Below are 7,153 nucleotides of genomic sequence, written 5' to 3'. Positions count from 1 at the left end.
GGGAGTTGAGAGTTTAGTGGCAAACACGTAAATAAAGACAGGTAACCAAAGGATTATCTTAAAATTGAGAACTGCTAGTAAAGTTAAGGCAAACATCCCAGTGGCCTGAGTGAGAAGAGTCCTTCTATCATACACAGGAAAATGGCGCACACAAGTGGCCCAGGGGTACTGCGGCCCAGCCCTACACTCTCCTTCTTGGTCACAATTGATCTCTGTCCACCTTAAGGAAGGAGGAACGATGAACAGAGCCGTTGAAAATCCCAGAAGGACGTCTGGCCTCTCCCCAGTCGTGGGGGGCATTGGGGGACTGCAGCCTTAGGTTGTTTGACCCATCTGTCCCAGACTGGGTGAGAAGGTGATCAGTTGAAATTTCCCGTCAGTCAATCACCCAGCTTCTTTTCCACCCATCCCCTCCCCTCACTTCCCCTCCCAGGCAGCCCTTATAGGACTGTGAGGTCAGAGGTGGGGTGGTCTCTCATCTACAGCAGTGTGTCCCAAGCTCAGCTCAGCTGATTGTAACAAACACCAGGGGTACTGGTTAAGAATACAGATTCCAAGGCCCGCCGAAGACGTACTGAATCAGAATTCTCTGGGGCTGGGAACTGAGAATCTGTCTGGTTAACAAGCTTCCCCCAGATGATTCCTACAATCTGACAAGTTTAAGAAACTTACAGGAGTTATGGGAATGCCTGGCACTAGACTGGTGCTCAGTGGTGGTAGATAGGGTAGGATAGGACAGGATAGGGTAGGGTAGGGTAGGGTGGGATGAGACAAGATGGGATAAGATAGGTTAGAACACATCCTGACATGTGGTGGGCAACTCAGTAGATATACTGGTGGGAGTGGGCTTAGAGAGCTCTCTGGAGCCCACTCAGGGGTATGAAGATCACAGCTCTACAGCTTCCCCCAGACAGTCTACAGATTCCTCTCGGGTCCAGGGCATTGGGTGAGTGTCCCACACTGAAGGAGAGGCCCTGGAGTCCACTCCTCACCCAGGCAGCCCTTGTAGGACTGTGAGCTGAGGATTCTGTGCTCCACCACTGTGCGCCTATATCCTTGAGGATCAGAAGTGTTTGTTAAAGCATTGTACGAGCAGCGGAAATATGACTAATGGTTGTGGCAACCTAGATTCTTCCAGAGCCATGTTAAGACTAGACTAGAAGGGGCAGTAAGGGAGGAAACAGGGGGAGGTGCTGCACTAATTGAGTGAGAGACGGTAGTGGCTCGGACCACCGTTGGTCATGAATGATGTTGTGGCCTGCAGCATCCCCTGATTATAGGCGGCACGGCCAGGTATGTGGCTTGCCCAGGGATACTCACAGGAGGCAGGCTGTGGATTGGGAGGTCAGGAAGGGGCTGAGAGATCTAGATCCCAATGAGGGGGAGGCAAGTGCAGTGAGAGGGAAGGAGGGGGGAGGGCGTGGAGGTTACACCCAGAGAAAAAGATTTTAGGATGTGAAACTTGGAAAAGGAGGGCACTTATCAACTCATGACTCTAACGAAGCTAAAACCCAGAACTTCCAAGGGTGGGAAGGACAGTTCTCCAAGAAATCCTGACTCTGGCCCCTGGATCTCCCCTTCCCTGCTGGCCCTCTGAAGAGCCCTGATTGTCCTTCAATAGTCTGGACCAAAGGTGGCCAGAAAGCCATTGGTCCATTGTTAAGCCAGCTGAGACAGGATGACCCTGCACAAGGCAATTGGAATTGTGCTCTTTCTCCTATCTATGCAAGGCAAAGCTGAACGGCCTTTATAATCCAATGAAATGGACATTGGTCAGAGGGGCTCACCTCCCTGTATCCTCCAGCTGGATTAGAGAAGTATATGAAGATGTTCCCTGCAAGTTCCTGCCCCTGCTGGAGATTCTTCAGTCACCCCAGTGGTCCCAGGCCTCAGAGCTGGCACTACTCACTTCTAGGGGGCTGTTGGAGCTGGGGTGATGTCCCCTGGCTTTTATGACTTTCCCAGGGGGGTGACTATGGGCCCCATTCTGACAGCCAATCACAGCTCTCTTGCCTCCTTCGGGATGCAAAAGGACAGTTTCTTCCTTCTTCTTTTGCTGAGACATGAAAAACAAGGAAGTGTACTCTCTAAACAGTGGGGATGGACGTTGTGTGTTTGCTCACAGCTGGCCCTCCCTCCACACAGACAGATCAGTAGCCCATCACTGGGAAGGACAGGAAGAGCTTCCTGTCCTTGGCTTATGGACAAGAGATAAGCATCTAAGTTTATTGATTCCATCTGCTTCCCTGGAGAAGGAAAGTCTCAACATGGCAGTGCTGGAAATCTCAGCCCCCACCTGGGGGTATCACCATCACCAGAGAGGAAACATTCACAGGGAATTCATCAAACATGATAACAGCCTGGATTCCACTTCCAAAGCTGCACTCTGTGGCACCTTACTAGGGCTGCCCATTCCCAAGCCAGCTCGGGTAATTGCCTTCACCCATGGGGTCTGCTCTCCTTCAACCTGGCCCCGGGCCCCATGTTTGGTGTCATGGATTGAATTATGTCCCCCTAAAACATTTTTTTTTTTAAAAACATTGTCAACTTGGCTAGACCATGATTCCCAATATTGTGTGGTTGTCCTCCATTTTGGGATCTGTTGGAATTAATCTCCAATTTGTGATATGCTGTAAACCCTAACTTTTATATGTCAATTAGGCAGGATCAGCGGGGGGTGTATCTTGAGTCACAGTCTTACAAGTACGTGTGACTTGAGTCAAGTCACACCCTTACTCAAGTCACATCCTTGCTTGAGTCACACCTTTTATCTTACAAGAGATAAAAGGAAAGAGAAGTGAGCAGGGAGGGGAGAGCCCTCACTACTACCAAAAAAGAAGAGCTGGGAGTGGAGCACGTCCTTTGGACCTGGGGTCCCTGCACTGAGAAGCTCCTAGACACGGGGAAAGGTCGATGCCAAGATCTCCATGGAGATCTCCAAGGAGACAGGAAGCTGAAGAGACAAGGACCTTCCTCTGGAGCCAACAGAGAGAGAAAGCCTTCCCCTAGAGCTGGCGCCCTGAATTCGGACTTTTAGCCACCTAAACCATGAAAAATAAATTTCTGTTTGTGAAAGCCCTCCACTTGCGATATTTCTATCATAGCAGTGCTAGGGAACTAAGACATCTGGGTTCCTTACTCTGGTCCCCATGGAGAACGTACCTTCCAATGACTTAGAACCTCTGCTCTTGACCTTCATGATTAAGACCAAAGGAGAGACTCCTCCATCCCAACCCAGGCTCTTCTCTCTTCTCCACTTTCCAGTTCAAGACAAGACCTCCTCTCCCAGCTGGCCAACTCAGTTCCCATCAGGTGAGCTCTGCCTTCCCACACAGGTACATTTACACATGCACACACACACACACACACCCATGGGGATGACTTTGCCCTGACAGACCTGAGAGTATGACATCTTATAGGTATAATATAGTGGCCGAAGGACTCACACATACAGTAAGAGGGGGACGGTTTGTCCCAGAGACATGGGACATGTGGCTGAAGTGGCTTGTGGACACAGTGTCACGGATTTGAGGAGGCAAAGAATCATGTGCCAGACAGACATGAGTGTGACAAATGATGCCAATTAGAATGATGGCAGGGAACAGCCTTTAATAAATATTGATGAAGAACTGATGAATGAATGAATTAATGAGCCAAATGTTATTTCCATGTCTGCTATTGTCTGCCCTGCGGGACACGGAGTGTTTTGTAATGATGTGCTACACACAGAGAAAGAACAAATGGCGACAACACACCCATCTGTCCCATGAACGTAGATCTAATTCAATCTTCTCTGAACTGCAATTATTTTGTAGGGTGGGGGTGGGGCAGGGGTCCTATGCCACACACACGCAGTGCACCCACACTCCCTTCCTGAAACTCTCCATCCTCAGCCTGCTCAAGATCCCTCCCAAGGGGAGAATGGACTTGAAAAACTAGGCAGAGTGGAGGCTGGAGGGGAGAGATGAGGACGCAGAAGTGCAGCCAGGGATTGCTGTGGGTCTGCCCTTCCTGAGGGGCTGGGGCAGTGACACCAGCAGCCACAGAGGAGCTGCCACTGGATGGGGAGCTCTCCTGGGCTCCTTTTCTAGGTCAATTAAAAAATAATAATAATAATAAGTAACATCTCTGTTGTGAAAGAGAGAAAGGGAAAGAGGAAGGGAGGGAGGGAAAAGGAAGGAAAGAATAGAAAAGGAGAAAAGGCAGGCAGTAAAAGGTCTCCCTGTCCCTCATCTGCCTGGCACAGTGTCTCCCTCCCTGTTCTAGCCTCTGTTGTGGTTAAGAGCTCAGCTGCTAACCAAAAGGTCAGCAGTTCAAATCCGCCAGTTGCAACTTGGAAACCCTATGGGGCAATATTCTACTCTGTCCTATGGGGTCTCTGTGAGTCAGAATAGACTCAACAGCAATGCATTTGGTTTCTTTGGATGGTATCTTTTGTCTCTTTTAAGAATTTCTTTATGCAAATACAGGCAAATGTGAGTATATACCTTCTTCCTTAGGGCTGGGATTGAGTTTTGCTCCTGAAAATGCTACTTTGCACGGTGAGAGAGAGGGGTGCCTCTCTGCTCTCCACCTGGCTGTGATGACCACCCCAGTGGGCCTGGTGAAAGCACTGAACTGGATCTTCCCCAGCTGAGATTGACTCATATTGTGCCTTCTTCCTAATCCCTTATACCCAACATGTGTATTTGTGTGTGTGTGTGTGTGTGTGTGTGTGAAAGGGTTGCCCTATTTTGTCTTCCGTATGGAAAGAGAGGAGTCCCTGGGTGGCCCAAATTATTAAGCACTTGGCTACTAACCAAAAGGTTGGTGGTTCGAATCCACCCAGAGAAGCCTCAGAAGAAAAGCCTGGTAATCTACTTCCAAAAGGCCACAGCCTTAAAAACTGTATGGAGCACAGTTCTGCTCTGGCACACAGGGGGTCGCCATGAGTCAAAGTCAACTCAAGGGCAACTGGTTTTTTGTCTGTTTGTGGAAAGAGACAACAGAGGCAAGGCCCCAACCGTCTCTGCCTGGCTCAATGATGGCGGTCCACACTTGAGCCCCTGACCCTCCTCCCCGACAGCCCCTGGGCACCAGTGGGCCTCAGCCCGAGGCTCCCCTCTCCAGCTCCTGTCCATGACCCTGAGGCTGCCTGTGAACTCTGGGAATGACTTCCTTTCTGCTGCCCCAGCTGGACGGACAGTAGTGCCAGGAAAGCAGGTCTGCGCTTGCCTCATCCTGTGTCGGGGGTCTCACTTAGGGAGGGAGCTGAGCGGGGGTCTGCGAGGTGAGAATACCTGGCAGGTCACATGCTGCCCACATGGTGTCAGGTCAAGGGTCACAGTGCTCAGGTTGGCCAGATGGCCGGAGGCAGCTGTGACCCAGTTCAGAGAGGCTGAAGGCCGGGTCCTGGCTGCTCCAGATGCCCCTATGGGGGCTTGAATCCTTACGATCACACCCCAGACCAGGGGCACTCCACCTAGGTGGTGCCGACCCGCTGGAGACATTCAGCCACGTCTGGGACATTTCCATTGTTACAGCGGGGGAGGAGGCCAAGGACTGGGCTAAACGCACAGAAGAGGCCCCACGACAAAGAAGTGCTGTTAGCTGCCGTGGAGCAGGCTGGACTCATGACGTCCGGAAAACGGCAGAATGACACTGTCCCTCCTGAAATGTCATCGTGCCGCGGTTGAGGAACTCTGCCTTAGAGCCAGACCAGGAATGGCAGGCGCCGTGCACACCCCAGCTCCCCCTTACACCCAGCCGCCAGCAGGCCTCCTGGAGGCGACCCTCCGCTTGGGAACAGGGACCCACTTCCTGGTCCTCACTTTGGTCTGGCCCAAGAGATAGAGGATGAATAAGCAGGTTTCTGCCGTGTCTGGCTCGCGGCCTGGGAGGGGACGTGGCGACGCTCACACAGCAATCCCTGGAGAGTGGGTGGAAGGACCGGTTCTTGGCCCGGCCCGGCACAGCGGGTGCGGAGGGGACACTGCGTCCCGCCGCCCTGAGGCGGGATGGGCGGGCCTCTCAGAAACACCTATTGGGCCCCGTCCGCTGCGCTGCCGGAGGGTATCAGGTTCCACGGGGCTGGGGCGGGGCCTGGGTGAGGGCGGGGGCGGGTGAGGGCGGGGGCGGGGCGGGATGAGGGTGGGGCGGCCTGGGGTGGGGCCTGGGATGGGTGGGAGCGGGGCGGGGCCCGGGTGAGGGTGGGGCGGGGCCTGGGGTGGGATGGGGCGGGCCTGGGGTGGGGAGGGGCCTGGGATGGGTGGGAGCGGGGCGGGGGCGGGGCCTGGGTGAGGGCGGGGCGGGGCAGGTGAGGGTGGGGCGGCCTGGGGTGGGGCGGGGCCCGGGTGAGGGCGGGGTGGGGCCTGGGATGGGTGAGAGCGGGGCGGGGACCGGGTGAGGGTGGGGCGGGGCCTGGGGTGGGAATGGGGCGGGGCAGGGGGGGTGAGGACGGAGGCAGCCTCGGGTTGGCTGGGGGGCTGGGATGGGCGGGCCCTCGCTGGAGAGTGACATAGGGGCGCCAGACGCGCCCACCCCCAGCTGCGGCCAGGGTGTGGGTCTGTACCCTCGCAGCCAAGGGCTTGCGGAGCCCGGCCCCTCAGGACATGGCCACAGTTGCAGGATAAAACCGTCCCTGGTCCCCAGACCGCCGCGGGCCCTTTTGTGCCGTCGCGTCGGTGGGTTAAGCAAGCAGCTGTTGCCTTTGTGTGAATTAGAAAAGGGTGACCTTCCTGGGCGGAAGAATCGCTACAGGCCGCTCCTTTGGGGACGCCCCGGCTCGGGGAAGCGCGGAGCTAGAGCCGCTGGGTCCAGCCCCCCACCCACCGAGGCCTGGCACCTTCCGTTCCAGGCGCAGTGGGGCGCGGCCCTGCGTCCTCCAGCTCTGCCGGAGAACTAGGCCCCCGGCGGAGTCCAGGCAGCAGGGGCGCATCTTCAGCATAACGCTGAGGTTTGGGGACCCCTCTCCACTGCCGGAGACCCCACTCCAGGGCGTAGGCAGAGCTGGAGGCACTGGGTCCAGGAAAGGTGCCACCTTAAGGAGGGCCTGCCTGTAGAGAGGTGTTGAAGGCATCTGCCTGCTGAAAGCCAAACTGGACTCGGGGACTGAGCCCACCAACCCCACTCCTACTTCAGCCCTTGAGTCCGACTTGGCAGGAAAGGAGCAAGT

The sequence above is a fragment of the Elephas maximus genome, chromosome 19 (assembly GCF_024166365.1).
Source record: "Elephas maximus indicus isolate mEleMax1 chromosome 19, mEleMax1 primary haplotype, whole genome shotgun sequence".
Taxonomy (NCBI): Eukaryota; Metazoa; Chordata; class Mammalia; order Proboscidea; family Elephantidae; genus Elephas; species Elephas maximus.
Note: the sequence above shows the minus strand (reverse complement) of the source record.